The sequence below is a fragment of the Marmota marmota genome, unplaced genomic scaffold, assembly GCF_001458135.2.
Source record: "Marmota marmota marmota unplaced genomic scaffold, marMar, whole genome shotgun sequence".
NCBI classification, from domain to species: domain Eukaryota; kingdom Metazoa; phylum Chordata; class Mammalia; order Rodentia; family Sciuridae; genus Marmota; species Marmota marmota.
Genome location: NW_025999977.1, coordinates 20,933,307 through 20,959,932, shown reverse-complemented (window position 1 = coordinate 20,959,932; position 26,626 = coordinate 20,933,307). Strand labels below are relative to the sequence as shown.

At 35.1% G+C, this 26,626-nt stretch overlaps 1 pseudogene; it reads right to left on the bottom strand.

The window, feature by feature from the left end:
* Positions 1-6,270: 6,270 nt before the first annotated feature.
* LOC107137003 overlaps positions 6,271-26,626 on the bottom strand; it is a 38,600-nt pseudogene continuing 18,244 nt past the window's right edge.

Below are 26,626 nucleotides of genomic sequence, written 5' to 3'. Positions count from 1 at the left end.
GAGGCAAGGCACTGCACTTGAGTGATCCCTCAACGGACCTCAAGGAAAGCATGTCCTATTGCATGCGGGTTTGACGGTCGGCTGATATGGGATCAGGTCTGGGGAAGGCGCCTCCTTAGCAGTGAACCATACATTGCAGCCACTTCTGCACAGTGGGATAGGACCTCTACTTTCGCCTGCATTGTTATATAAAATAGAAGGGGGAACTGTGGTAAGCCATTCTTATAGACCGTGGCCGCCATTAGAAGATGGCGCCGGCTTCCACTGTGGCCTGTGATAAACAACTCCTTTTATGGAGAGTTGGCGCGCAATCCCTTACCACCCTATGAGAGAGATCCACGTGGCGGCTTAGGATTGGGATGCGGGGGGGCTTTATTAAGCTGTGCTTGGGCGTGTTGGGGCAGGCGCTAGAAGATGATACATGACTCAAGGCCTGAATAAACTGCTGAAAGAAGAATCCTGTGTCGTGTTTTCCCTTGCCGGCGAGGGGTCGCGACAGTATGAGAACCAGAGAGAACTTGAATGAGTAGTTTTAAGAGCTATTGCATACACAGCAGCCAATGGCTATCACCCAGGCTAAAGATTTTGCTGATGTGTCTCACTGGGTCTGCAGATTGACTTTTGCTTTTATTTCTGTTTTTAATTTGAATTTTTTTCTAAAATTAAAAAAAAATTCAACTTTACAGAAAAAATATATATTTTATATATCATATGAATATATATGTATACAAATATATTATATATGTATACAAATATATTTATATATCTGTGTCTTTCTCATTTGGAAAAATATATATATATATATTTAGAAATTAGAAAACAAAGACACAGAGATGCTGAAGTTTTGGTTAAGAGCACCCAGCTGACTTAGCTAGAACAAACTCCAAATACCCACACTCTGAATCTGGTGCTCCTTCACCAAGTTCTATTCACATGTTGCTTGGATTGTTCAGCTACTTCTTTTTAGGTGTATGTAAACAGAGGCATCCTAACTAGTTTTCACATCACACTTTTAAGTATCATCCTTTTTGCTTATATTTTCATAGCACTGATGTTTCCAGATGACAAAGAAGAAGAAAGATAAACAAAAGAAATGGGTTTTACCTAAAGACCCAAAACATGGTTCCTCTCTGGAAAATGCTCCAACTCTCCTGCCCCAAGGCTCTGTCCTGCTGTGGAACCCATATTGGCCATCTTGTGATTCTAGATCACTGGACAGGAGCCCAGAAAGAACAGAAGATCGTTGAAGTTAGGTCCTTTTAGGTAATGGCCACACAAATTGCAATGTATCTGAGGCAGATACATCCAATTCAACCTTTTTTTCTTTAGGTTAAGCCCAATTTTAAAAGGAAAGTATTTGTCAGAATAAAAAATGACTCTAAAGAAATTTGCCATGTAAGACAAAAGAGCAAGTACTGATGATAGGGAAAAGAAAAACACTTATAAAGTTTCAGCTTCTCAATGTATGTTTTTCTTTTCTTTATCCTATACAAGAGACATAGAGAAATGTGCCCATGATGATCCATTCATCATGTTAAAGGAGTTCTCATTTGCTTACACGTTGTTAATAGTGGTAGTCTATTATATTAGACCATTTTGGACAAATAGGAACTTGTTTCTAAATTGAAGATACATTATAACTTGCCCATAAATTGTCATAGTGATCAATAGTCTAAAACCCAGATGGTACACATTTTCCTGATAATTTGAATAGAGAAGAAAATGCATATAAGCATCCTTATGGTTAAACAATATGGTCATATTAACAAGAAGAAAAATATATATATATACTGCAGGTTTCAGAAAGAAGGAAAAAAAATCACAATCATAAGTATAAGTTCTTTTCTGGGAATCCATATAGTAATCAGCAGATAACGGTTAGACCTAAACAGCCACAGAAAGGACAGGAGAAGTGACCTTAAGACCACAGAAGAGCTGGCATTGAGCCTCTTGCATAAAAATAGGACATCAGAGAGCTACCACGTATGGAAAAGGAGACAAAACCATGTCCTCCCACTGACTGACAGAAAGAGCAAACTCCCTCTAATTCCATTTGGTGCCTGAGTATGGAAAATATGTTAGAATCAGAAATTTAAAGCCCAAGCATTCCATCATCCATTAGCAAGAAATTCTGAAAGATACAGTGCCCCAAATTAGCAAATTAATCTAAATATCCATTCTGTAATATCAGTCTTTAAAGTTTAGGCAAAATCCAACCTGAAACTGGTCATGAAATACAAGTTATCCTTAGAGCTTATAGAAAGAACTCCATAAGAATAAGAAAAAATTATCATGAGCTCCTCTTCCCTGGTTTTTTTTATTTACATGAAGAAACAACAAGACCCCAAGTCATCCCCCTCTTTACTTTTTCTAGATGTTTTTGGCCCTGCTTGAGAAGCAGTCCTGGTCTTGTAAATGAATACATATTTTTATACCTTCTTAGTGCTTCTGTGTGGAACCAAATTTTAGGTGATGTGTTGGTTCTGTCATTCATGGAAAAAAGCACAAGATATCACAAGAATGCATCAACTAATATCGGAGATTTCACACCATACAAATGCTTTCTTTGAACATGAAATAATAGAAATAAGTAATAAGAAAAGTACCTCCCTCCAAGAAAGAGTCAAAAAATATAATCTACCTATTGACACAAAGAAGAATTTGTAATAAAATGTATGAAGTATTCAGAACTGTTAAAAATATTAAAGATAATTTGTCGCAATTAGCTAAATAATTCTTAAGAACAGTCCAAGCATGGTGGGGCACATCTGTAATCCCAAAAACTCAAGAGGCTGAGGCAGAAGGATTGCAAGTTCAAGGCCAGCCTCGGCAATTTTGCAAGACTCTGTCTCAAAATAAATAAATAAATAAATATAAACAAAATTAGTAAAGGACTGAGAATGTAGCTAAAGCACTCCAGAGTTCAATCCTCGGTATTATAAGCAAAAAAAAAAAAGAGCAAAAATAAGAGCATTATATCTGTATTTTAAAAAAACTCTTAGAATTAATGAGTATTCAAGTCAAGAAGCAATAAAAAGAATGACAAAGTATATTTTAAAACATAAAAAGAAGAAAAGAACAAAGGTAAATGAAGCAGAGGTTATTTATTCAAATAAGAACAGAAGAAGAGAAAAACAAATCTAATGATTAAAATTAAAGGGCAAAATAGTCAAAATTCCTTTGATTTGATCAATATGAATGAAATGATGGTAAATTAATTATATTTAAAAATTTTAAAGCTGACAGAACAATAATTTTAGTAAGAGAGTAGCAGTGAGAGTAAAAGTATTATCATGTTATTTTGTGTGCATTTAGGAATATGTAATAACAAATCCCATCATTATGTTCAATGTAATGTACCAATAAAATAAAATGAATTAAAAAGAAAAAATAAGGCCATACATTGTGTCAAATTTTTAATTTTCATAAAACAGCTATTTATTACATTTGCTTGTCTTGAAGGGCCAGTATTATAAAGAAAATCAAGCCCACTGCCCCAGGACTTAAAATTCCAGGAGAATGCTAAATTGTGACCTCCCCTGTCAAAATCAAACTGAGGACAGTGAACCACACCCACCTGCATCTGCTGTTACAACTTTCAGCCCAACATTGGATCACACTCCTACCTCTTCACAGGAACCCACAAGCTGCAAACCAAGTTGACGCCCAATTCTGCAATAAATTCCAAGTCTATTTGAAAGTAAAATATAATACTGATTGGGGGGAAAAAAAGAAAGAAAAAGAAAATTCACCAGGATAGAGAATAATCTGACACCAAACTTAAAATAATTTAAATAATACGAAGCCGATTCCCTGACCACAATGAAATTAAACTCAAAATACAAACACAAAGATAAAAAGAAAATCCACAAAACCTTGGAAATGAAACAATACACATCTAAATCGTCCATGGTTAAAGATAAAATTTTAAGGAAAGTGATAGCAGTTAGAACTAAAAAAAAAAAAAAAATGAAAATACAATTTATCGAATTTGTGGACTTCTATTAAAGTAGCACTAAGGAAAAAAATGTTATTCATTACTTAATTTAAAAAGGTTGTGAATCATTAATTTAAGGTTCCATGCTCAAATGAATAAGAAAACATACCCAAAGCATGAAGATGAAAAAAAAATGATAAAAGTAAGAGCAAGTATCGATAACAATGAATAATTGAATCCAAAAGCTGGTTGTTTGAAAAAAAATATCGGTAAAGGTGATAAATCTATAGCAAAAATGACAAAGAAAACAGAAGACAGAAATTACCAGTATCAGAAATGAAGGACAGAACATCACTACAGATCCACAGATGTTAAATGGTTAATAAAGACCACTTCCTTTGACTTCATGCACATAAATTAAACAGGTTGGATGGAAGAGATAATATTTCAAAAGCCAAAAACTTCCAAAACTTGTATAACATGAAATAAATAGCATAAATAGTCCTATAACTATTAAAGATGTTTAATGTATAATTTAAAACCGTCTAAGAAAGAAAGGTCCGAGCTCAGATGATTTTCTAGTAAATCCCACCAAATAAAAAAATAAAGAAATCATAAAGGGCAATTCTAACAGATTTTTCAGAAGATAGAAAAGAAGGGAACACATTCATAAAATGTACATTGCTCTGACCCTACAACTAAATAAAGATTGTTTTTAAAACTCCTATAATCTATTTTCTCCTCTTAATTTAGTGTAACTCTTCAACAAATCAAAAGCAGTAGTATATAGAAGGAGTAATGAACCATGCCCAATTGAGATTTATTCTTGTAATGAAAGACTGATTCAATATTCAAACATTAATTGATGTGATCCATCATTTTTTCATTCCAAAGAATACAACTATATAATCGTATGACTTTCAGTTTTATCACCATGCTGTATAATAGATGTCTTGAACTTATTCTTCCTATCTACTTTGTGTTCTTTGACTAACAATACCATAATCTTTCCCTTTACCTCAAATCTCCCTACTTCTGGTAACCACCATTCTCTTTTCTACTTAATCTATAAAATAAATGTTAAAGGTATTTACATATTACTGAAACCATGTTGTATTTGTCTTTCTGTGTCTGGCTTATATCACCTAACATAATGTCCTCCAGTTTTATCCATGTTGTTACAAATGACAGTATTTCCTTTTCATGGCTGAATAGTGTTCCATTACATATACATACATATTTTCCTCATCCACTCATTCATGGGTGGAGACTTAGGTCGATTCCAGGTTTTGGATATTGTAAATAGCAATTCAATAGATGCCAGTGTGCAGATAATCTCTGATTTACAAGTTGATATCATCATATTCTTGAGGGATTCAAAAAGAGTGGATATTAAATGTTCTCAATGCAAAAATGGTAACTAGATAAGTCAGTGAACATGTTAATTAACTAGACATAACTGTTTCACAATGTATTCATGCATGTTTTCAAACATATTGGCATGATAATTACATACATTAAAAAAAGAATCTAAAAAAAAACCCAGCTTTCATTATACTTAATAGTGATAGAATGTTTTCTTAGTAAGATTAGGAACAAGGTCATGATGATCATATTAAATTATTCAACTTTGTCCTGTAGTTTCTGGACAGTGTAATAAAGCAAGAAAAAATAATTTGTGGCATGCTGATTAGAAATGGAGAAATAAGCCTGATGTGGTGGCACCTACCTATAATCCTAGCAACTCAGGAGGATAAGGCAGGAGGATCAAAAGTTCAAGGCCAGCCTTAGCAACTTAGTGAGATTCTGCCTCAAAATAAAATAAAAAGGGCTTGGGACACAGCTCAGTGGTAGAGCATCCCTGGATTCAATCAGAAGAAGGAGAAAGAGAGGGAGAGGGAGGAAAATGGAAGAAGGAGAGAAAGAAGGGGAAGAATGGGAAAGAGATGGAGGAGGAGGAGGAGGAAAGAAGGGAAGAAATAAAACACTTTCTTCTCATGGATGAGTTTTTACATAGAAAACCTAAAAGAATCAGCAAAAATATTTCTAGAACTAGTAAATGAGTTTAGCATGGCTATAGTACACAAGGAAAACAAAAACTAATTGTGCTAAGATATGAAAGTAATTAATTATTATAAATTAAAATTATAAAAAGTCCATTTACAATAGTTCTAAATATTAAATATAACAAAACTTTTTCAGGATCTGTGGGGGGGGGGTTGTTATTGTTGTTGTTAGTCAATGAAAATGGCTAAATATATTTTAATAAAAGTAACTTCTCACCATCTTTAAATAAAAATGATTTGCATTTTTAATAGGAAGCTTCTGTGGCATCAGGACTTAATTAATTCCTGCTCCACAGGTTTTAGATGCCTCTGCAATACTAACTCCTCGGTGCTCTTAAGACATGTGGGAGACATGTTCTGCTCCGTTGGAAGTCCTTGTGGTAATGTCAGGGGCTTGATTCTTATCTAATGGTCAAACACTTTCAGCTTTGCATCCACTGAAGGGAGATTCCCACGAATTTGACAGATATGTGCTTTTGCTAATGTCAGCATCTTTATCCTATATTTTCCCCAGTATGAACATGTTTTTGTACTTTTTATTCTGGTAGCAGTATGGTTTACAAGGGTATTGCTGATCCCCGGCATATTTTTCACGATCTGCAGGTGAAGGCAGAAATATTTCAGCTGGAATTCTTGATTTAGTAAATTTGTGTGCAGATGAGAGACACCATTCCTTTTGGCACAGACTTTAGTTGACCTGGAGGCCTCTGAACTACTGAGAGCATAATCCCTGCTCTAAGTATAGTGATTGTCTATTCAGATCAAGGCTATTCTTTCTTTAATAGGGATGTCCAATATTTCCAAAGCCACTTTTTTTTTTTTTTTAGTATGACCAGAGATTGAAACCAGGGGTGTTTACCCACTCACTGAGCTACATCCTCAGCTTTTTTATTTTCAGAAAGGGTTTCAATAAGTTGCTTAGGATTTGGCTAAATTGCTGAGGCTGACTTTGAACTTGTGACCCTCCTGCCTCAGCCTCCCAAATTGCTGGGATTACAGGCATACACCATAATGCCCAATTGTAGCACTACATTTAAAATAGCACAGTTCCTCCAATGTATTGTAATATTATGTGCCATTGGCATGTTTATACCCTGCCTCTACTCTAGCCCAGACATCAGGAACCAGTTAGTCTTTTTGATTGGCCTCATTACTCCATAGCAAAGAGACAAAATCTCAGACACTGGAATACATTCTGATTTTCTGGCAAAGCAATCTCACAAAGAACTCGCACACTCTTGGTTTTAGATACAGCAGGAGAACTAATTCACACCTTTTCTCATTCACACCTGGCATAAAAATTTTTTTAAAAATTAAACACCTCCTGAAGGCCAAGTAATGAATAACAGAGCCTACCTTGACAGTGAAAGGGACTTGAAAGTGAAATTATCTTGTATGAAGGCTCCATGATAAGACTATATAATTCATGATTCTCTTCTGTAAGAAATAGTATCACAGAAAAGATTCCACATAATCGGATTTAAATATTTGCTCATTTCTGTACATGCAGTGAATGCACCAATTTCTTCTTCAACCTCATCTGTATTCTTTCATTTCACATTTCTGCATATATATAGATGCAGATGTATATTTGAATCCCCTTCTCTTTACCATTATTTCTGCTAAAAATGAAGCTAGTTATTGAGACCACTGTGTTTGCATGTATTTTTGCTAATCCTTTTGAGTTAGAAGAAAAGAAGAACCACCTAATTTCAGCACTTAGAATTCATAAGTATTAAAAATAAGACAACAGTTCTTCCATATTCCTCCTCCACCACCAAATGCATTATCTGATATTACTGGCTTCATTGCTACATTGTTTATCATTTCTGGTCTTTTTCTTTCTTTATTTCTTTTTTACCCCATGGAAGTGTTGGCATTGCTATTGAACTTTCTATGGCAAAAATAAACAAATAAATGAACACTAATATATGATCTTACAGTATATCTTTCAGAGCACCTGAATAGCACATGCTCCTTTCTGTGTACAGTGTTCTAAGCAATCATAGAGACTCCGTCAGACACACCTCTAATGATAACATTAAGATGTGGTCTTCCAAAGTGCTATTGAATTGCTAGTTTTTCTTTTCTCTTCAAAAAATTATAGTGGATATGACATTGAGAATGGTTCATCTTCGAACTTTAGACTAAGAATAACTGCAACATGATTTCATTTATTATTTTACATTTTTAAATTGGAAGTAGTAAATTGGCATTTGTTGAGAATCTTTTGTGCCAAACACTGAGCTAGCCTTAAGAGTGTGGGCTCGGAACCAAATATATCTCACTTAGAATGCCGACTCATAACTCAGCATATGCTTATCCATCTCATTTGGTTACTATGGACCTTAAGTTACCTAAAGTTCTTACAAAATGTTTGAAAAAAAGTGTGAATTTATGTCAAATATTAGTAAGTCAAAATACATGCTGCAATGCATTAAAAAAAATCTACAAAAAATAACGAAACACTGTGAAACTAAGGAACTGATGGGGAAGGGTCTTAACAATTTAATCCTAATCTAAAAGGAGAAAGGAAAGAAAAATGAAACAACCTCTGACAATGGGTAGCATAAGTAGAAATCAACTAGTGAGTTGTAATACTAAAAAAGAACAATGAATAAACATTATACAACGATTGTTGAAATAGATTAAAAGATTTGTTTAAAAAAACCTCTGTCTTGGCTTTAATTCAGAAGCGGACCCCAGGGACTCAAGTGCAAGTAGCTGATTCAGAGATGGGCAGAGCCTGGGTAGGAGAAGGAGATGTGAAACAGGGAGCATCAGTGAGCTGGCTTCCAGAGGCTGCGACTTGGAAGTGGTGCAGAACACACAACCTGCCAACGTTCAGAGGGCCTGAAGTGCTCCTGCTTCCGTACCTTTGATCAAAGCTTGCCTCTCAGGGATGTTAATTCCCAGGAACTTCCTGACAGCTGCGGTCCTGGGCTAGGTGTGAGGCTACAGCCCGAGGGCAGCCCTCTAAAAAAAAGATGCAACTGTTGGCTGTTAGAAGAAGAGCTGGCTGCACACAAATGCTCTTTTCTTCAAGAGAACATGGATGGAGCCCTCAAAGCATCTGCTATACAACCTACAAAAGATGCATTTTAACTCTAAGGATACAAAATGATCAAAAGCAAAAGGTTAGAAAAAACATCTCAGGCAAATGCTAGTAAAAAGGAATTTACTGGAGTTATACACCTGTATTAATATGCCATGAGTCATACAGGTGAAAAAAAAATCTCAACATAGATATCAATGTTTACTCCTCTGAATAATTACTCTATTCCTTTCAGGTGTCCTAAAGACTATATAGGACAAATCCATGTCTTTTTCAAATATATATTGTCAGTATTAATTTCAAGTGGTCTTTCTGAAATTTTCTAACTTATGACTGACTACAAGGTCCTGTTTTTCCTCTGTATAGGCTCTCAGTGTCTCATTTTCTATACCTAAAAGTCCAAGGTCATATTTTGCTTTCATTTTAAAGACTTCAATACCATTCTTATTTATTTTTACCATAAGAAACAACTGTAAAAATGCTTACTTTTCAACAACCCTTTCTGTGTTTATTTTGCATTCTACTCAATTCTCTTCCTGGATTTATTCACTTATGAATGGAAAAAAATTTATTGAGTTCCTTTTATATGCAAGGTGCTGTTTAATCTTTTAATGGATAACTTCAAATAACATGAACCAAGATCTTGCCTCATGAAGCTTATATTTAATCAAACCTAAAATTAAATCAAAACCTTCTATTTAATTGGAGGAGACATAATAAATAAAAATCAAGTTGATTTGAAGGCTATAAAGTAAGGTGGAAGCAGGATCAAAAGATAGGTGGAAGATATAAGGCTTTCTTTTACTTAAAGTGTAAAGTAAAAGATCTGGGGATATGGCTCAGTTGGTAGAATGTTTGCTTCACATGCACAAGGCCCTGGGTTCAATCCCCAGCACTTCACTCACACACACACACACACACACACACACACACACACGTAGTCAGAAAAGGGTTTATCAAAGAGACAATTTTCCAGCATGGATGGTGCAGTGAGCTCAGGGGTGAGTGTAAGGGATAAGAGAAGAAAAAGTAGGCAAGTTAAATAAAGGATTCAGAGCCTTAATGTGCTGTCAAGAAATTTGCATTTTATGCTGAGTGAGCTGGGAGGGTTTTGGAGGATTTGGGGCCTGGAAGGTACTCTATGGAATTGTACTTCTTTTTTTTTTAATTAATTAATTTATTTTTTTATTGGTTGTTCAAAACATTACAAAGCTCATGATATATCATCTTTCATACATTTGACTCAATTGGGTTATGAACTCCCATTTTTACCCCAAATACAAATTGCAGAATCACATCGGTTACACACTCACATTTTTACATAATGGCATATTAGTGACTGTTGTATTCTGCTACCTTTCCTTTCCCCTACTATCCACCCTCCCCTCCCCTCCCATCTTCTCTCTCTGCCTCATCTGCTGTTGTTCAAGATGGGAATTTTTTTTTTTAATTTTTTATTGTTGGTTGTTCAAAACATTACAAATTTCTTGATATATCATATTTCAAGAAACACTCAGGCTTCTTACAAAAGTGAAAGGATGAAGAACAGTCATAAAGCTTGTAGTGGTTCAAGGTATCAAGAAGGCATGTCAAGCAACTCGACTCTGACTGCATGTCCAAGGGAGAACACACACATTAGTCGAATTGGGGTTTTTAGAGGAAAATCAAGTCTGTGAGAGTAGGAGAAGAATCAGGATGACTCATAAGCTATTATGTGAATGACAGTTATATTTACTGAAATAGGGATGAGTGGGGAAAAAAAGAGAATAAAAAATCAAGATGTCAGTTAATTTGAGATGTCTATCATAAATCTGAATGTGAAGATGGAACATGAGTCTGCATTTCATGGGAAGGATCAGGGCTGAAATGAAATTTAAAGCAACTGGATTAGATGAGCACATGGGGAGAAGATAGAAAAAAGTCTGAGAACTGAGCTTTCATCTTTGGTGTTGAGAGGTTGTGAGGATGAGAAGGTTCACCAAAGGAGATGGAAAAGGAACCACTAAAAAAAAAAAAAAAGGAAATATGACAGAGAATACTGTCCTGGGGGGAAAATGAAGAAAGTATTTCAAGAAGTAGTGACCATTCATGGCCTTTGCTATTATGAGATCAAATAAAATGTGGATTAAGAATAAAGCAATGAACTTTGGCAATATGCGGTTCATGTGCTGACAACAGCAAAATATTTAGTGCATGAAGTGGAACAAATTCTGAAAGGAGTCAGTTCAAGAAAAAATAAAAGAGGGAACATAGAAACAGGAGTACAGAAAACATTTTGGAGAACATTTGGTTTAAAAGGGAACAGAAAAGTGGGGTGATATTTGAATAAAGATATGCAAACAAGATTTAAAAAAAAACAGGATACACAGCAGCATATTTATACACTAATGTGAATGATTAAATAGGAGAAATTAGGAATGTCCTGAGTGGTTCAGAGGAAGGGGTCCTTCACTGCATAAGTGGACCGATGTACCTTAAGTAGGAGCAGGAAGCATCCTTGCAGCTGGAATAAAACCAATAGGTAGTTTTAATGCTTGAACTATATAGGAATTACCTTCTTGTCCTATTTATTTTATTATTGAAACATGATGTAAAGACATTAGCTGAGAATAGAAGGAGACTTTTTAAAGTTTAAGGATTGAGATGGAAGCTGTGTAATAGTGGTCTTAGAAAGTAAGAGAGTGAATTGACTTGGGAAAGAGAATATTTCCAGACAACCCTCATGATCCTTCAAGGTTTGTGGTCATGAATTTAAAGTTAAATTAGCCAGCAGGAATATTTCTCATTCTCCAGCCTTTTTATAGGTACTAAGTAAGGTGAAAGTTGAATTTAGTCAAGGTCGAGGTCTTGTCAAGTTGGTGTGACAGAAGGAGAGAAGAGAAGCAAAGCGGATAGTGATGACTGTGACTGACCTATTGAAGCAAATCCAAGTTAAAAGAATGTGAGGAAATGAGTAATGGAAAAAGGTAATGTGAACACCAATGGATTGGAGGATCCAACAGAGGAGCAAAAATGGAGGAGTGTACCATGGAGGGGGCAGTTTGCCCTGAGATGCTTTGAAACAGAGAGTATATGAAGAATGCATTTATTGAAAATGGCAATATTTTTGGTCTGATCATAGAAATGGGTAGCTGACATGGGTTAAAAGCCAAGATCTTTGGCGGTGAGTAGATCTAGGACATGAGAGATAGTAGTTGTGGATCTTGAAATCATAAATTATAATGACAGGAGTAGTGGTGAAGGACAATTGGGCAAGTACTAAAATTGTCAATGGGAGCAATTGCCCAAAGGATAGCAAGGAGGTTCATGAGGAATCATCTGCTCCTGTGCACTGCAAGGGAGCTGGCATGTGAGAAAAGTGGGAAACATTGCCCAAGAAGAGCAGCAGAGAGCAAGGAGGATACCTATTCAAACTCTGAGTCCAGCGTCACATGGGGTAAGAGAAAACCATTTGAGAGTACTTCAAGGACAAGCAGGGCCCTCAAAGGAGAGCCAGATTGGAATTGTAGAGAGAAGGGAAGTTGAGCCTTACAGAAGAGAATGCGGAGGTAAAAATTTATTAATGACAAACCCTGGTTTATGGAGAAAAAAGTTAAAGTGTCAAGTTTGGACATTAGATTGGGTCAGAGTAGAGGTTGTACAGAGCTACCTGGAGTCCAGGTAATGAAGGATGATCTTTGCTTGAATCTTGGGCTTTCAGAGTGAAGGAGTTGGGCAGAGGGACATGATGGGATTTAGTCCTGATTATCTCTTGGAGGCAGGTTGGACAATCACTTCAATTGTCTGCTACTGAATGGGGCTGGCTTTAGCACTGGGGAGAGTCTTAAGGGAGACCATGGTTGTATGCCAGGAAGAACGGCAGCACAGGGAGAGATGTTTCTCTCTGTCTCTCTCTTTTTTTCTCCTAATTCTGAGGATTGAACCCAGAGGCATCCTCAGCCCATCTTACAGCTTATTAAGATAGGGTCTTACTAAATTGCTGAGGCTGGCATTGAATTCAGGATCCTCCTGTCTCAGCCTCCAGAGCCTCTGGGATGATAGGAATGGCCACTGCACCTGGCTGGAAAAGATGATTCTAAAAACACCCTACTTCATGTGTCTTGGACAGAAATATTTCTCTATGTCCAATCTGACCTCAACTCATTAAATTTTAAAATATATATCTTAAACAGATGTGTTCTTCTATATAAAATGATAGAACATATTGAGTGCTCTCCAACGTCCAAATTAAAGAAAAAATTTATTCTTCAGTTTTGTTTCTAATTCCAGTCAGCCCAAAGAGTAAGAGATTCATTTGCCATGTTTCCTCTCTTTTTTTCTGGGTGTTTTAAGATGATGACAATTTCTAAGGCAACTACTCAAAATAATTTGGTCTCAAAATTAAAGTGAAAAAAATCACTTGACATTTGTGAAGCATCCTAGAAGCTTTTCATTCATGTTCCATCTACCCTGGCCTTCTTTACTTTCACTTTTCTCTTTGAAGAGGACAATGATTTTCAGATCTTATGACTTTTGAAACGCTATTCTAAGACCTTATTTATTTATTTATTTTTGGATTGAACCCATGGGCACTCATCCACTGAGCCACACCCCCAGCTCTATTTTGTATTTTATTTAGAGAGAGAGAGAGAAAGTCTCACTGAGTTGCTAAGCACATTCCTGTTGCTGAGGCTGGCTTTGAACTCTGGATCCTCCTGTCTCAGTCTCCTGAGCTGCTGGGATTACAGGCATGCACCACTGCCCTACAAGACCTTATTTAAATATTATTCTATCCCTTATTTCTAATGCTAGAAATTTAAAGTAAGCATCCATATCAATTAAATATTTATAATTCTGGGGATGGGATTGGTTGTTTTTTTTCTTTTTTCTGGTATTGAGGATTGAACCTGGGGGCTACCTACCATTGAGCTACACCACAGCCCTTTTTTTAAAAAAAAAAAATTTGAGACAAAACCTCACTAAGTCACTGAGGCTGGCCTCAAACTTGTGATCCTCCTGCCTCAGTCTCCTGAGTTGCTGGGGTTATAGGTGGGTTCAACCATAACTGATGAAAATATTTTTTTTAATCAAAAATCATCAAAATCTAAAGAAGAAACATAAAATGGTTGAAAAACGGGACTTTGAATATTTAGGACCTTCACTTCATTTTGGAGGAGCACTTTTGTATTCAAAGCACCTCCAGTCATTTTTACCTTGATATTTTCCAGAGACTGGGTGCTGACTGTAGAGAAGTATATCTGCAAGTTTTCATACAGGATGCAACATTAAGTGCAAAGAGTTCTCATTAGGTTATTTATATTGTAAAATGTTGCACTTCTCAAAATTTAGAGAAAGTTTTTTTCTGTCACTTTTCCTTTAATTTTGATGTGAAATATATTTGGTTTCAATAATAGTTTAATCTCTTATTAAAACTTTGTCATGCCCTTGGGTATAGAACAAGGAGTGGGATAGCTGGGTAAGATGGTGGTTAGATTCCACATTTTCTAAGGAAGCACCATACTGCTTTCCAGATTGGTTGCACCAATTTGCAGTCCCACCAGCAGTGTATGAGTGTACCTTTTTCCCTACATCCTCACCAACACTTATTGTTGTTTGTCTTCATAATAGCTGCCATTCTGACTGCAGTGAGATGATATCTTAGAGTATTTTTGAGTTGCATTTCTCTAATTGCTAGAAATGTTGAACATTTTTTCATATATTTGTTGATCGAATGTATATCTTCTTCGGAGAAGTGTCTGTTTAACTCCTTACCACATTTATTGATTGGGTTTTTGTTTTCTTAGTGTTTTTTGATTTCTTTGTATAAATGTAGGTTCTCTGTTCACCTCATTGATTGTTTCTTTTGCTGAGAAGAAGCTTTTTAGTTTGAGTCCATCCCATTTATTAATTCTTGATTTTCTTTCTTACAGTTTAGACGTCTTGTTAAGGAATTGGGGGCCTAATCCGACATGATGAAGATTTAGGCCTACTTTTTCCTCTATTAGGTGCAGGGCCTCTGGACTAATTCCTAGGTCATTGATCCAGTTTGAGATGAGTTTTGTGCATGGTGAGAGATAGAGGTTTGTTTTCATTTTGCTGCATATGGATTTCCAGTTCTCCCAGCACCACTTGTTGAAGAGGCCATCTTTTCTCCACTGTATGTTTTTGGCACTCTGTCTAGTATGAGATAACTGTATTTACAAAAGACTTAAAATTAGCATACTAAAGCAATGCAGCCTCATCAATGTTAATAGCACCTCAATTCACAATAGCTAAACTGTGGAACCAACCTAGATGCCCTTTAATAGATGAATGGAGAAAGAAACTGTGGTATATATACACAATGGAATATTACTCGGCATTAAAAGAGAATAAAATTATGGCATTTGCAGGTAAATGGATGGAGCTGGTGAATATTATGCTAAGCCAAGTAAGCCAATCCCAAAAAAATCAAAGGTCGAATGTTTTCTCTGATAAGTGGATGCTGAGCCATAACGGGGAGGTGGGGAATCATGGGAAAAATGGAGGAAGTTTGGGCAAAGGGGAGGGAGTGTAGGGAGGGAGTATGGGGGCAGGAAAGATGGTGGAATGAAATGGACATCATTACCCTAGGTACATGTATGACTGCACATATGGTGTGATGCTACATTGTGTACAACCATAGAAATGTAAAGTTGTGCTACAATTGTGTACAATGAATCAAAATGCATTCTGCTGTCATATATACCTAATTAAAATTACTTAATTAATTAAAAAAAATTGTCATTCCTTGAAGAGGGTGGTTCAGGTATGCTCCATCTCTACTCCCTGCATTATTATGTAGTATGTGTGTATGTTATCAAATATAGAATAAATAGAAACATTAAAAATAAGTGCATGCACAAATTTGCATTTACTTTTAGCTTGTTTAATTCACATTGATTTGGTGATTATCTTATTAAAGAATAGTATTTTCTACTATTTCTGTTTGTTTGTTTTTGGTACTAGAGAACTCAGGGATGCTTTACCACTGAGCTATATCCCCAGCCCTTTTAATCTTTGAGACAGGGTCTCACTAAGTTGCTGAGGCTGGCCTCAAACTTGAGATCCTCCTGCCTCAGCCTCCCATCTCCAGGATTATAGGTCTGCGCCGTGGCACACAGCAATAGCCCCTATTTTGATGACTTTTGTATACTTTCATATGCTTATTTGCATATATGGTTATATATACATTTTACATTGACTGTTTGTCTTACATTTCATGTTTATTTGTGATACATTTTACTCTGTTTTCTTCCATGAAACGGAATGCACTTAGCAATGTTTTTTGGAAGCCCAACCTTGTTGCTAGTAAGTATGTCTAATTTTTGTTCACTTATAAACAGTATTTCATTCTAGGTACCACAGATTTTACTTGTGATTCCTTAGAATGTCTACAAAGTTGGCTCCCTATCTTACTGATAAATGATACTTATGCTTCTCTGTGCTCTTCTGTGAGAGTTTCTCTGAAGTATAAACTGCTAGGAGGGAAACTAGAGGCCCTACGGGATAGACATACTTAGCTTCACTAAGTATTTCACTTATTCCCCAAAAGGACTACTCAAATTATATTCAAATCAGCATTGACAGAATATTAATATTAGTAATTACCTAGACAGAAAGCATTGGAGTTGCATGTTTTCATTATTTCAATGGGATACTTTAATTTTGATACCAAATCTCTGAAATTTTTAATACGATTATAGACATGGATGTGGGAAGAATTTTTGCCTTGGCTTTTTCTCATTTACTGTCTACAAATTACACTCTTATTTTTTGTTCAACTCAATCTGTAATATTTAAGTTTCAACTCCTATTAATATCTACCTTTTGAACTTATGAATTTAGTTTCCTTTTAGGTAAATGTCTTTTAAGCTAGAGTTTCTATTTTCATTATGGTCAATATTATATGAAACTGTATATGCTGTGCTAAATATTTCAGCATCAAGATTCATGAGTATATATATGTTAAGTTTTTTGATGTCTTTCATCATAACAGAAGACTTTGCTCAAAGGAACAAGGAATTCTTTTATTATTTGTACATACTATTATGTATGTTATCGTTTATTTTATTATTATTTTATTATTAATTCTTTCATTATTTTTATTATTTATTATGTTAGCAAATATCAGAATCCCAATTTTTCCCCTCATTTCAGTAATATTGCTGAAATATTAATTTCCAAACATGAGATTTCTAGTTTGCTAAGGTATTCTTCCCTCTTGAATATTGTGTTTTCTGTGGTTTTATTTCTTTAGGTGCATACACATCAGAATTGCATCACAACTGGAAATGTGCTTTTACATTTAAGGTTCTTTAAAAAAAATGTCCTGGGCAGGATAGTATCAGTGGTTTTCCCTTTCCCTTTAATTTTGATTAATTATTTGGGGTAAAGACTATATAATTCATAATCCAAATACTGACACATGAGGTTGAAAAAAATGAGACAATTTTAAGAAAAAAATAATATTGGTGATTCAGAAATATTGCTGAATGGTTCTTTGGTGGGTGGTCATTTTTTGCTCCCAAATTTCTATCATGTCTTGAATAATATGTCTTTTAGAGAATGATGTAAGTCAAATCATTTTAATTCATTTTTGGTATGGTTCTTAATACTAGCACAAATTATTTTAAGGTTTGAGATCAAAGAATCAGTACTTTTTTAGTTAATGTCAAAATGTTTTACAAATTATAGATACTGTAAAAACCATACACTGTTTTGTCTATGGGGAGATTCTGCATAAAATAATAAATAGAAGAGTTTATAGTGACATACGTAAAATAGTCAATTGATAAACACAGGGAGGTCCCACGTAACCCACTTATGTGTGCATATGTGGGGTGAGTGGTAATAGTTACACTCAGCCAAGGTCAAGGACAGCTCTGCAGGTCAGACCCTACAAAGATGAAGTGTGACACTTTGGCTTTGTTTATTCTTTGGAAATAGCACTACCATGGTACAAGGATCCACCCATCTGGAGAAGGATAGGAAGCATTTTTACCTTCCTGAAACTTAGATTAATAAACAATCAAAACCCAACTCTGCACTAAAAACTATTTTTAAAAAAAAAAATCACAGTTGGAGCAAATCTAAAACTTCATAGTTATGCCAACTTTGTGGTTTCAGAAATCCAAAACCAAAAGACTAATATTCAAAATATAAATACAAAGGTACTGTATTTCCTAATGTCACACTCCAAACCACATGAGACTTCTTCAAACAACAAAAGCCTGGATTAAAACAAATTTGAACTCAAACCTTACAAAGCATGAACAGAAATCAGCCAGCCAAAATTCAAGAAAACAAACATAAAAGCAGAGAATTAATACACTAGGAAGTTCAGAGAGCAGCTGATTTTAAAAGCTCATGGAATCAGCCTATTTTAAACTATTTGCTTTAAAAGATGAGTCTGAATGTAAAGCAGACTTGAAAATTAAAGGAAACTTTTAGAAATAAATCATTGTATAATTGAAGCTTCAACCTCATTTAACAAATTAAGCAGGCTAGTGACAGCCAAAGAGCCAGTAGGTCAACAAGTACTAGATATTGGGGGGACAGGCCGGAGGAGCAGAATTGAGAGAGCAAAAGATGAAGACTTTTAATTTTTAATTTTTTCCACATTTTTATAGCTGTGCATAAGGATGATTTGTTGTTACATATTCTATTCGGACACAATATAGCAGTATGATGTGGTCAATATTATTCCCCAGCACTTTTCCCCCTTTCTTTCCCCAAGATTTTTAAATATGTTAAAAAAAAGATTAATAGGTGTGGATGTTCATTGATGTAGGAGATAGAGTGAGGAAATGAACTCTAGGTCTAACAGGATTTCTAGAAGTAAAGAAAAAGAATAAATGAAATGACATCAACAATATACCTGTTACCGGAAACACTCAGGAAACACCAAGTCCTTGCCCTCTTTTCATAGACCATGACTTGCTCCCTAATTAAAAATAAATGGAGCTGGGAGCTGTGATGCGCTCCTGCAAGCCCACCTACTAAGGAGGCTGAGAAGGCCAGCCTAGGCAATTTAGTGAGATCCTGTCTCAAATAAGATTTAAAATAGCTGGGGAGTAGCTCAGTGGCACAGCACCTACCTCACCTGCCTCACATGCAGGAGGTTCAACCCTGAGTATTGTCCAAAAAGAAAGAAAGAAAGAAAAATAAATTTAATATTATCTTTATACCTTCTTCTATAGATTGGTTTCATAGTTTATGCCCAACATTTCCAAATTGCTTTATTACTTCCATTTTTTTCTGAAAAAGAAACTGAAATTTGAGAGGATAATAACTTGCTTGAAATCATACAACGGGGATTCAAAGCTAATGTGCCTCCCTCCAAAGCACTGTTTTGTTTTGCTTTTTTACCTCTTAGTTATGATGCCTTCATTTGTACTCTTCTAATATTAATTACGATATTAAATAGGAAAAAGATTACTTCATCAACAAATGGTCATGGAATAAGGACTTTTCTATAGAACACAGCAAGACTCTTTATTGAAAATAGAAATATAGACTAGAAATAAGCAGGGACATGTATATCACATGTTGAATTTATGACATTTTTTCAATGTCGCTACATAGTTATTAATTGGAAAAAGCATTCATTTTCCAGATAATGTCTTCTAAAGAAACATGTCAGCCTGAAGCAATATTTTCCTCATCTTTATGGAAGATAAGCAGGGTTTCTTAATGGATTTGCTGGCAGCCCCTTAAGCCATTCAGCAAATGCTACAATAGACAATTTGTGTTCTGGCTTGCTTTAATCACTTATCAAAGTTTCTGTTGTGTTTGCTCAGTGTGACACTGTTTGCTTTCCAGCTGAATTCAAAACAAAAGATTTGCACACAATCTTATTTATAGACAGTGTCCAAGTTCTTTTGAGTGTGTGTGTGCACATTCCATTCACTAATTTTTCAATATTGTACAACAACTATGTGCTAAGGATTGTATTTAATTTCCGAGGATTAATTATTGTGAATATTAGTCAAGTTTTTGACATCAAGAAGCTTACCATGTAATCAGGTAACAGGAAAAAAATTAAGAAATGACACAAATAAATTATAAATTTTGTTAAGCAGTATTAAGAAAACGTATGATAAGAAGGCTAAAAAGTGCTTTTCTAAGTACTGATCCTAACTAAATACATGAAGCCTTTTCTCTAAAATCTTTTGCACACCAGTGAATGTTACTCTGCCAGTCCTGATGGTAATAGCTATGTAACAAAAGATGAAGCAGCTTCATCACATAGCCACTGAAAGCCTCCAGGAGGCTGGAGTTTTAAATATAGGAAAATCAGAATTGAGCATTGCAATGGGAATATATCTAGGTTTAATTTTCTCTCTCTCCTCTTGTTGCATTTATCTTCCTTATTGTTACCTTTTGTCCCCTGCCCCAGATATCATTTTTATTATGTTCTGATCCTTCACCTACTCAATCTTCAATTTCAGTCCTTGGACCCCCCTCAGTGTGTGTGTGAGTGTGTGTGTGTATGTGTGTGTGTGTGTGTGTGTGTGTGTGTATCTGTAAATACAAAGGCTGGTGCTCCTTCCTATCTCCAAGCCTGGGCTCATACTTTTCCTCCAAAAGTTTTCTCTCTATTTGATCCAGTCCTATTTTTTAAAAGGCAAATTTACTATGCAGTTCACCTAACAAAACATAGCAAAGCTCTTCATCCTTCCATTCACTTATTCAATACCCACCTTTGAACACCCTAGCAATATGCTAGATCCTAAGAAAATAAACCAAAAAAAGAAAATAATGTATCATGAAAATAACTTGGAAGACAGTTGATGAGAAACACTGAAATAGGTGTTTAATGAAGTCAAAATAAGAACAAATGTTGTATGTCTTAAGCAACATGTCCCAGGAAAGAATTAGGATTATTTATAACTGCTTACACAACATTACCCATATTCCAAGGAAATAGTAATGTGTTTATTAATAAAATCATGATAAAATAGACACAAAGAAAGAAACTGTCTTATTTATTTTCCCATCAACATAAAATTCAAACATATTTAACTCCTTTTTACTAATCAAATTAATACTGGTTAGTGGATGGTGAGATTTATTTAGAGGGTTGCAACCAGTATTTTTTAATACATGTAAAAGCATACTTTGTTCCTATGTAAACTTACATTTATTTGCTTATTAATAAGATTTTCAATATTTTCATATATTTATTTGAATTTCTTCAGCTTCTTTCTTTTTCCACTGAATTATTAGTGTTTCTGACACCAATTTATCAAAAATTTTCTTTATGAAATGTTCATTTCTATTACAATCACTTCATTATTTGACATTTTATTTTAAATGCTGTATTTTCACTTTAAATCAAATACTCACACAACATTGATTAAAACACTACTGGCTGCAGCTTATTGACTGAACTCGCATGTTTTTCTCCTTCTCTTTTGAGTTCCCACTAAAATGATGCTACAGTAGTAAAAGGGGCAAAAGAATAAGAACATAAGGGGACCACAGATTTTTGAATATCCAAAATAGATAGAGGCATGTTGATAACTGAAACAAACTGAAGAAAACCACAGCTCAGAAAAGACAGAGGGGAAGTAAGCAGAAGTTGCACCTGCCCAGGTGACGTCCAGGGAGGGTCTTGATGAAGAGGGTAAGAATGGAAATGAAAAGAAGGTTAAGTCTCCTCTTGGGATAATCCCTGCCAGCACCCTACCACTTCCCCATAGCTGTCTACAGCAATAGACGGTTGGTACTAATGCCCAAATGAACAGAAATAAACCTATTTTAAAAATATGTGTGTTAATTGAGAGGATGAGGGATGCTTAGCTCTGGGTGGGATGGGCAAGGACAGGGATGGTGCTGGAATAAAGGGCACATCACTGATGGACCTGGATTCACCACCATAATAAGCAATCCCCACCTGGTCACCCTAAAGCCAGTTCTGATAAACTGAGTAAATACAGAGTGTTTTGTTGTTTTGACTTTCAAAAGTCTTCCTTTTCACATAGTGCAACCTATTGATCTTTGTGGTGGGATAGTTTCCATCGGTTTCTATTATCCTAATTGTATAATCAGTTCAAATATTTCTTATCTTTTCCCAAACATTTTCAGTTTTAAACATTTTAATCACTTAATCCCTTGAAAATGTACTTCATAAAATATCACAATTTGCCCTAATATTTTAAATATCAGATTTTTGACAATGATTTTTGGTGTTTAAAAGAATTATATAAGTCCTTTTATAAACTTTGAATTTTTCTTCAAAGATAGTAGTCACTTTCCATTAAACAGTCTTCTTGACTGTTCTGATTCAACCATAACTCTTAATATTCAAAAAAGCAAATTCCTCCGCATTGTACTTTTTTTTCAAAATGCTCTATTTATTCCATAGGTTAATAACATATCACCAAAATGTTCAAAGCTTCCCATAATATTTTAATCAATACTGTTTTAAAACTATAAATAAATTAAAGAGTGGACCTCATAAGTATATTTAGTTTTCCTACTCAGGAATATGATGTTTCTTCATTAGCTTATATATTTTATCCTTCTGGTGAAATTTTGCCAATTTTTTCACATACCACATATTTTTTTTTCACGGTTATCACTAGTATTTTTGTTTCTGTTGTCACTGTGAAGTGATATTTCTCTGTCATATTATTTGTTGCTGTTGTTATTAAATTTGTATTTTTATCAAAACTTACATTGGAACAAAGACTCAAAGGCATATAACACCAAGAAGTCCTAGGTCACATACCCCCGTCCCCCCAGCTGCACACACATCTCTTATCTCCTGCAGCAGCCACCTTCACCTCTGAACCCTTTCAGGTATTTACTTTCATGCTCCTTTATAATCTGCTTATTTTACTGTTTATTGATTTTCACTTTTAAGATTTATCTATTGACTTCCTCCTATAAAAAAATAGAAACAGCTTTCTTTTATAATCCTTCACCCTGTTCTTCCAACCTCTTATTTTTTATTTTGTCAATATCTATATTATCATATTATATGTAAATATTTGGGACAGCTAAGAAGTAATTGAACTTTCCTGGTTGACTTTTTGTCCTCTCTGATAGTATCATTGTCTTGTTTCAATTTGTTTGTTTGTTTGGGTAGGGTTTGGGGAGACAGTAGGCATACTGTTGTTTTGTACTACTCTTTATCTCCATATTCTTTCCCAGTGATGCAAAAATCCTTTCAAGACATTCAAAAAATTGAGAAGCTATCAGCATTTTTTTAAAAAATTAGACAGACTACAATAGGGTAGAAAATGTTAGAGCGTATTGTATGTGGTAAGTACAAAATTTTATTCATGAATATTTTGCATGTGTTTGCAACAAAAAATTATTTCTTGTGTATGGGTCAATAGAAATTTAAAGGTTGCTTATGAAATCCTCCTAACTGGAGGTTCAATGAACTTTATTTCCCCTGCCATAACTTAGGGGTTAGTCATTCAATACTTTTGTTCATAAGCATCTCAATTTACAAGAAGAAGATTATAGACTCCATTCTCTGCCACACTTAAAAGTTACTAACACAAAATTCTTCCATTCAAATTAATTGAAAGAATACTATCAGTCCATTAGTGAAACATTTCACTGTGCGAACAGTTTTTTGCTGGTACAAATTGCTTGGCAATTTTGTGCTGTCCCACCTTATTGGATAATCCAGAAGTAAATTTTAGTTTTTTCACAGGGGCAGGACCTTATCTGTCTGCTATATCTATGGTACCTACCATATACTAAGTAAATAGGTGTTGGATGAAAGACTCAATCAGCTCCTTGATTATATATAGTTTTCAAAATATATACAACGTTAAGAAGATTCTAAGCCAAATATTTTCTTTATAATCTATTTTAAATGTCATTTAGCTTTGATTTCAATTCAAAATTCCTATGAGGGTCTAAACAAATGAAGGTTTAACGTACATATATCAAACATGTAGAGACATTGTACAAGGCCCAACACTAAAATGATAGGCTGCATAATACAGAGCTCCCAGATAATATATGGGACACAAGCAGGCAAACAATAAATGTTTGCTGACTTGATTTTTTATTTGACAGGTGAGTTAGAGAGAGGAAGTATTTGATGATTACAATCTAATTTTACATTTACGTCATTCTCACATCTCTGGTCTCCATACACATCTAAATTTTAACTTACATAGTTGAATATGCATGACATTTTTGCTCATTTAATAACCTAAGTTATAAACAACTGTATCTAATAACTATTAGATGTGGTCCTAAAATTAAAAAGAAAACCAATATATCATGAAGATACTCTACCTGGTTCTCAAATATATTTCCTGATCATATTATCTGGTTTAAGCCAGAGAATTAACTTTCTCTAGCCACCCAGAGAAAATGATATGGAAGAGTAGCAACTTCTACTTTAGGTGCTTCCAGTGGGGAAGAAAATACTTCCTCTGCTACTTTATTTGAAATTAAAAGAAATGGATCCAAAAACCCTGACCCCTACTTGGAAATGAACATGACTGACCTAGTTTATGCAGACACTGCTCACCATGCAGGTTTAGAGCAGACTGGAAGAAATACAACATTGAACAGTAATCAAGAGGAAAATTTGTTGTGAAGGGTAAAGGCAGAAAATCTTTATTTGTTAAAAGATAAAACAGCACAGAAAGGAGATATTTTTGTCTCAAATATTTTAGTCAGGCAAAAATATATGTGTTGTTTCCTCTTTGTTGCTGGTTAATTCTTATGTTTTATTTATTTATTATGTTTTATTTATTTATTTTGTGGGTACCAGAAATTGAACTCAGGGGCACTTGAAAACTGAGGCACATTCTAAGCCCTATTTTATATTTTATTTAGAAACGGGGTCTCACTGAGTTGCTTAGTGCCTTGCAGTTGCTGAGGCTGGCTTTGAACTCAAGATCCTCCTGCCTCAGCCTATGGAGCTGCTGGGATTACAGGCCTGTGCCACCCTGCCTGGTTTATTAGCTGTTCTTAAAAGAAGGGTGAAAAAATTTTATATAAGTAGTGCAGTTGGCAACTTGTTTACATGGTATGATTTTGATAAATGGAAATTTAAAGGATTGGCATGGAAATGTTTAAGTTTTGAGAGATGGAGAGTTAGGCCCATGAGATGAGCTTGACTATATATCTATATCTAAAATCTCACTGCTAAAGAATGAAAATATATTTCCCCTGACACACACACACACCAGCTTCAAATGCAATGGTATTAGGGGTGGCACATTTGGGGGGTGATTAGGTCACGAGGCCAGAGCCATCAGGAATGCAGTAAGACCCCTTCCACCATCCACTGTGAGGACACATTGAGAAGTTGCCATCTATGTACCAAAAAGTGGGCTTCATCAGACACAATCTACAGTTGCCTTGATTTGGTATTTCTCAGCCTTCAGAACTTTGAAAAATAAATCCCTATTGTTTATTAAAAAATCCAGTCTACAGTATTCTGTGGTATTATCCCAGATGGACTAAGGGACTCACCAAACTAAACTTTTATGTTGGGCCCATATACACAACTTGAGACACAGAAGATGTTGGAAAATAATGAAGTATAAAGAGAAAAGCCACTCCCTGATCTTGTGCTATTTATAAACCTGTTCATAGCTTCCTATTCTGTCCCCTCAATTCAGAAAACATAAATATTAAGAATTAATACAGGGAAGGCCAAATTCAAGGACAACTTTGAGTAAAAATCACAACATATCTAGGGTTTCCCTTCTTTAGTTAGTCTTACCTTTCTGGCTAAGGTAACAAGGATAAAAAGACAGACTTTGATCCTATCCAGGCACTACCTTGACTATAAAAAAATCTGGAGTTTTCCAATTTCATTGAGCTTCTTCCTTGGGCTTAAGGATAAAAAAGTTTCTTCCCTTGGCATGATTTTTCTTACAACTGCTTTTGGAGTATGATCCCTAACCCTACAAATACACAACAGTAAGAAAGAACAAAGGCTTTTCATTGCCATGTCCTCGGCTCTGCCCATTGCCCTGTGTGGTGAGCAGAGGAGCTCTAAGAGGAGGACAGGATGGACACAGTCAAAATCTGAGTTCTTGGCCAGATGCTGTCTCTATCCCAGAAGAGATGAGCCACTCTGTGTCTTTCCCACAGCACTGCTAGCAGCTTTGACAATTTGCTTTCCCTTCAAACTACATCCTAAGCTTTATTTGAAAGAGGTAAACAATTTCCAGTATTTCATGAGAGGCCAGGTAAATACACACACACACACACACACACACACAGAAATAAATAAATAAATATATATATAACATATGAAATGCATATGGACCTCNATATATATATATATATATATATATATCTTAAAAGAATAGCATATGTTCTTTAGAATCTACTGTCTCCAAATAAAACCAGTTGTTTTGAAATATAAGTTATTTTCTTATTTTAAAATCCCTTACAAATGGGAAAAGGGCATAAATGTATTGGGAGAACATATAGTATTCACAAAACCTTGCTCCTAATAATTCCCTTGTTCCCTTAACACACTTGTATTATCTTCGTAAGCTTTGCCCTTTCACCCTGTAGCCTCCATGAAGGAGAGGAGCCATAGAAAATATATTCAACCATTGTTTC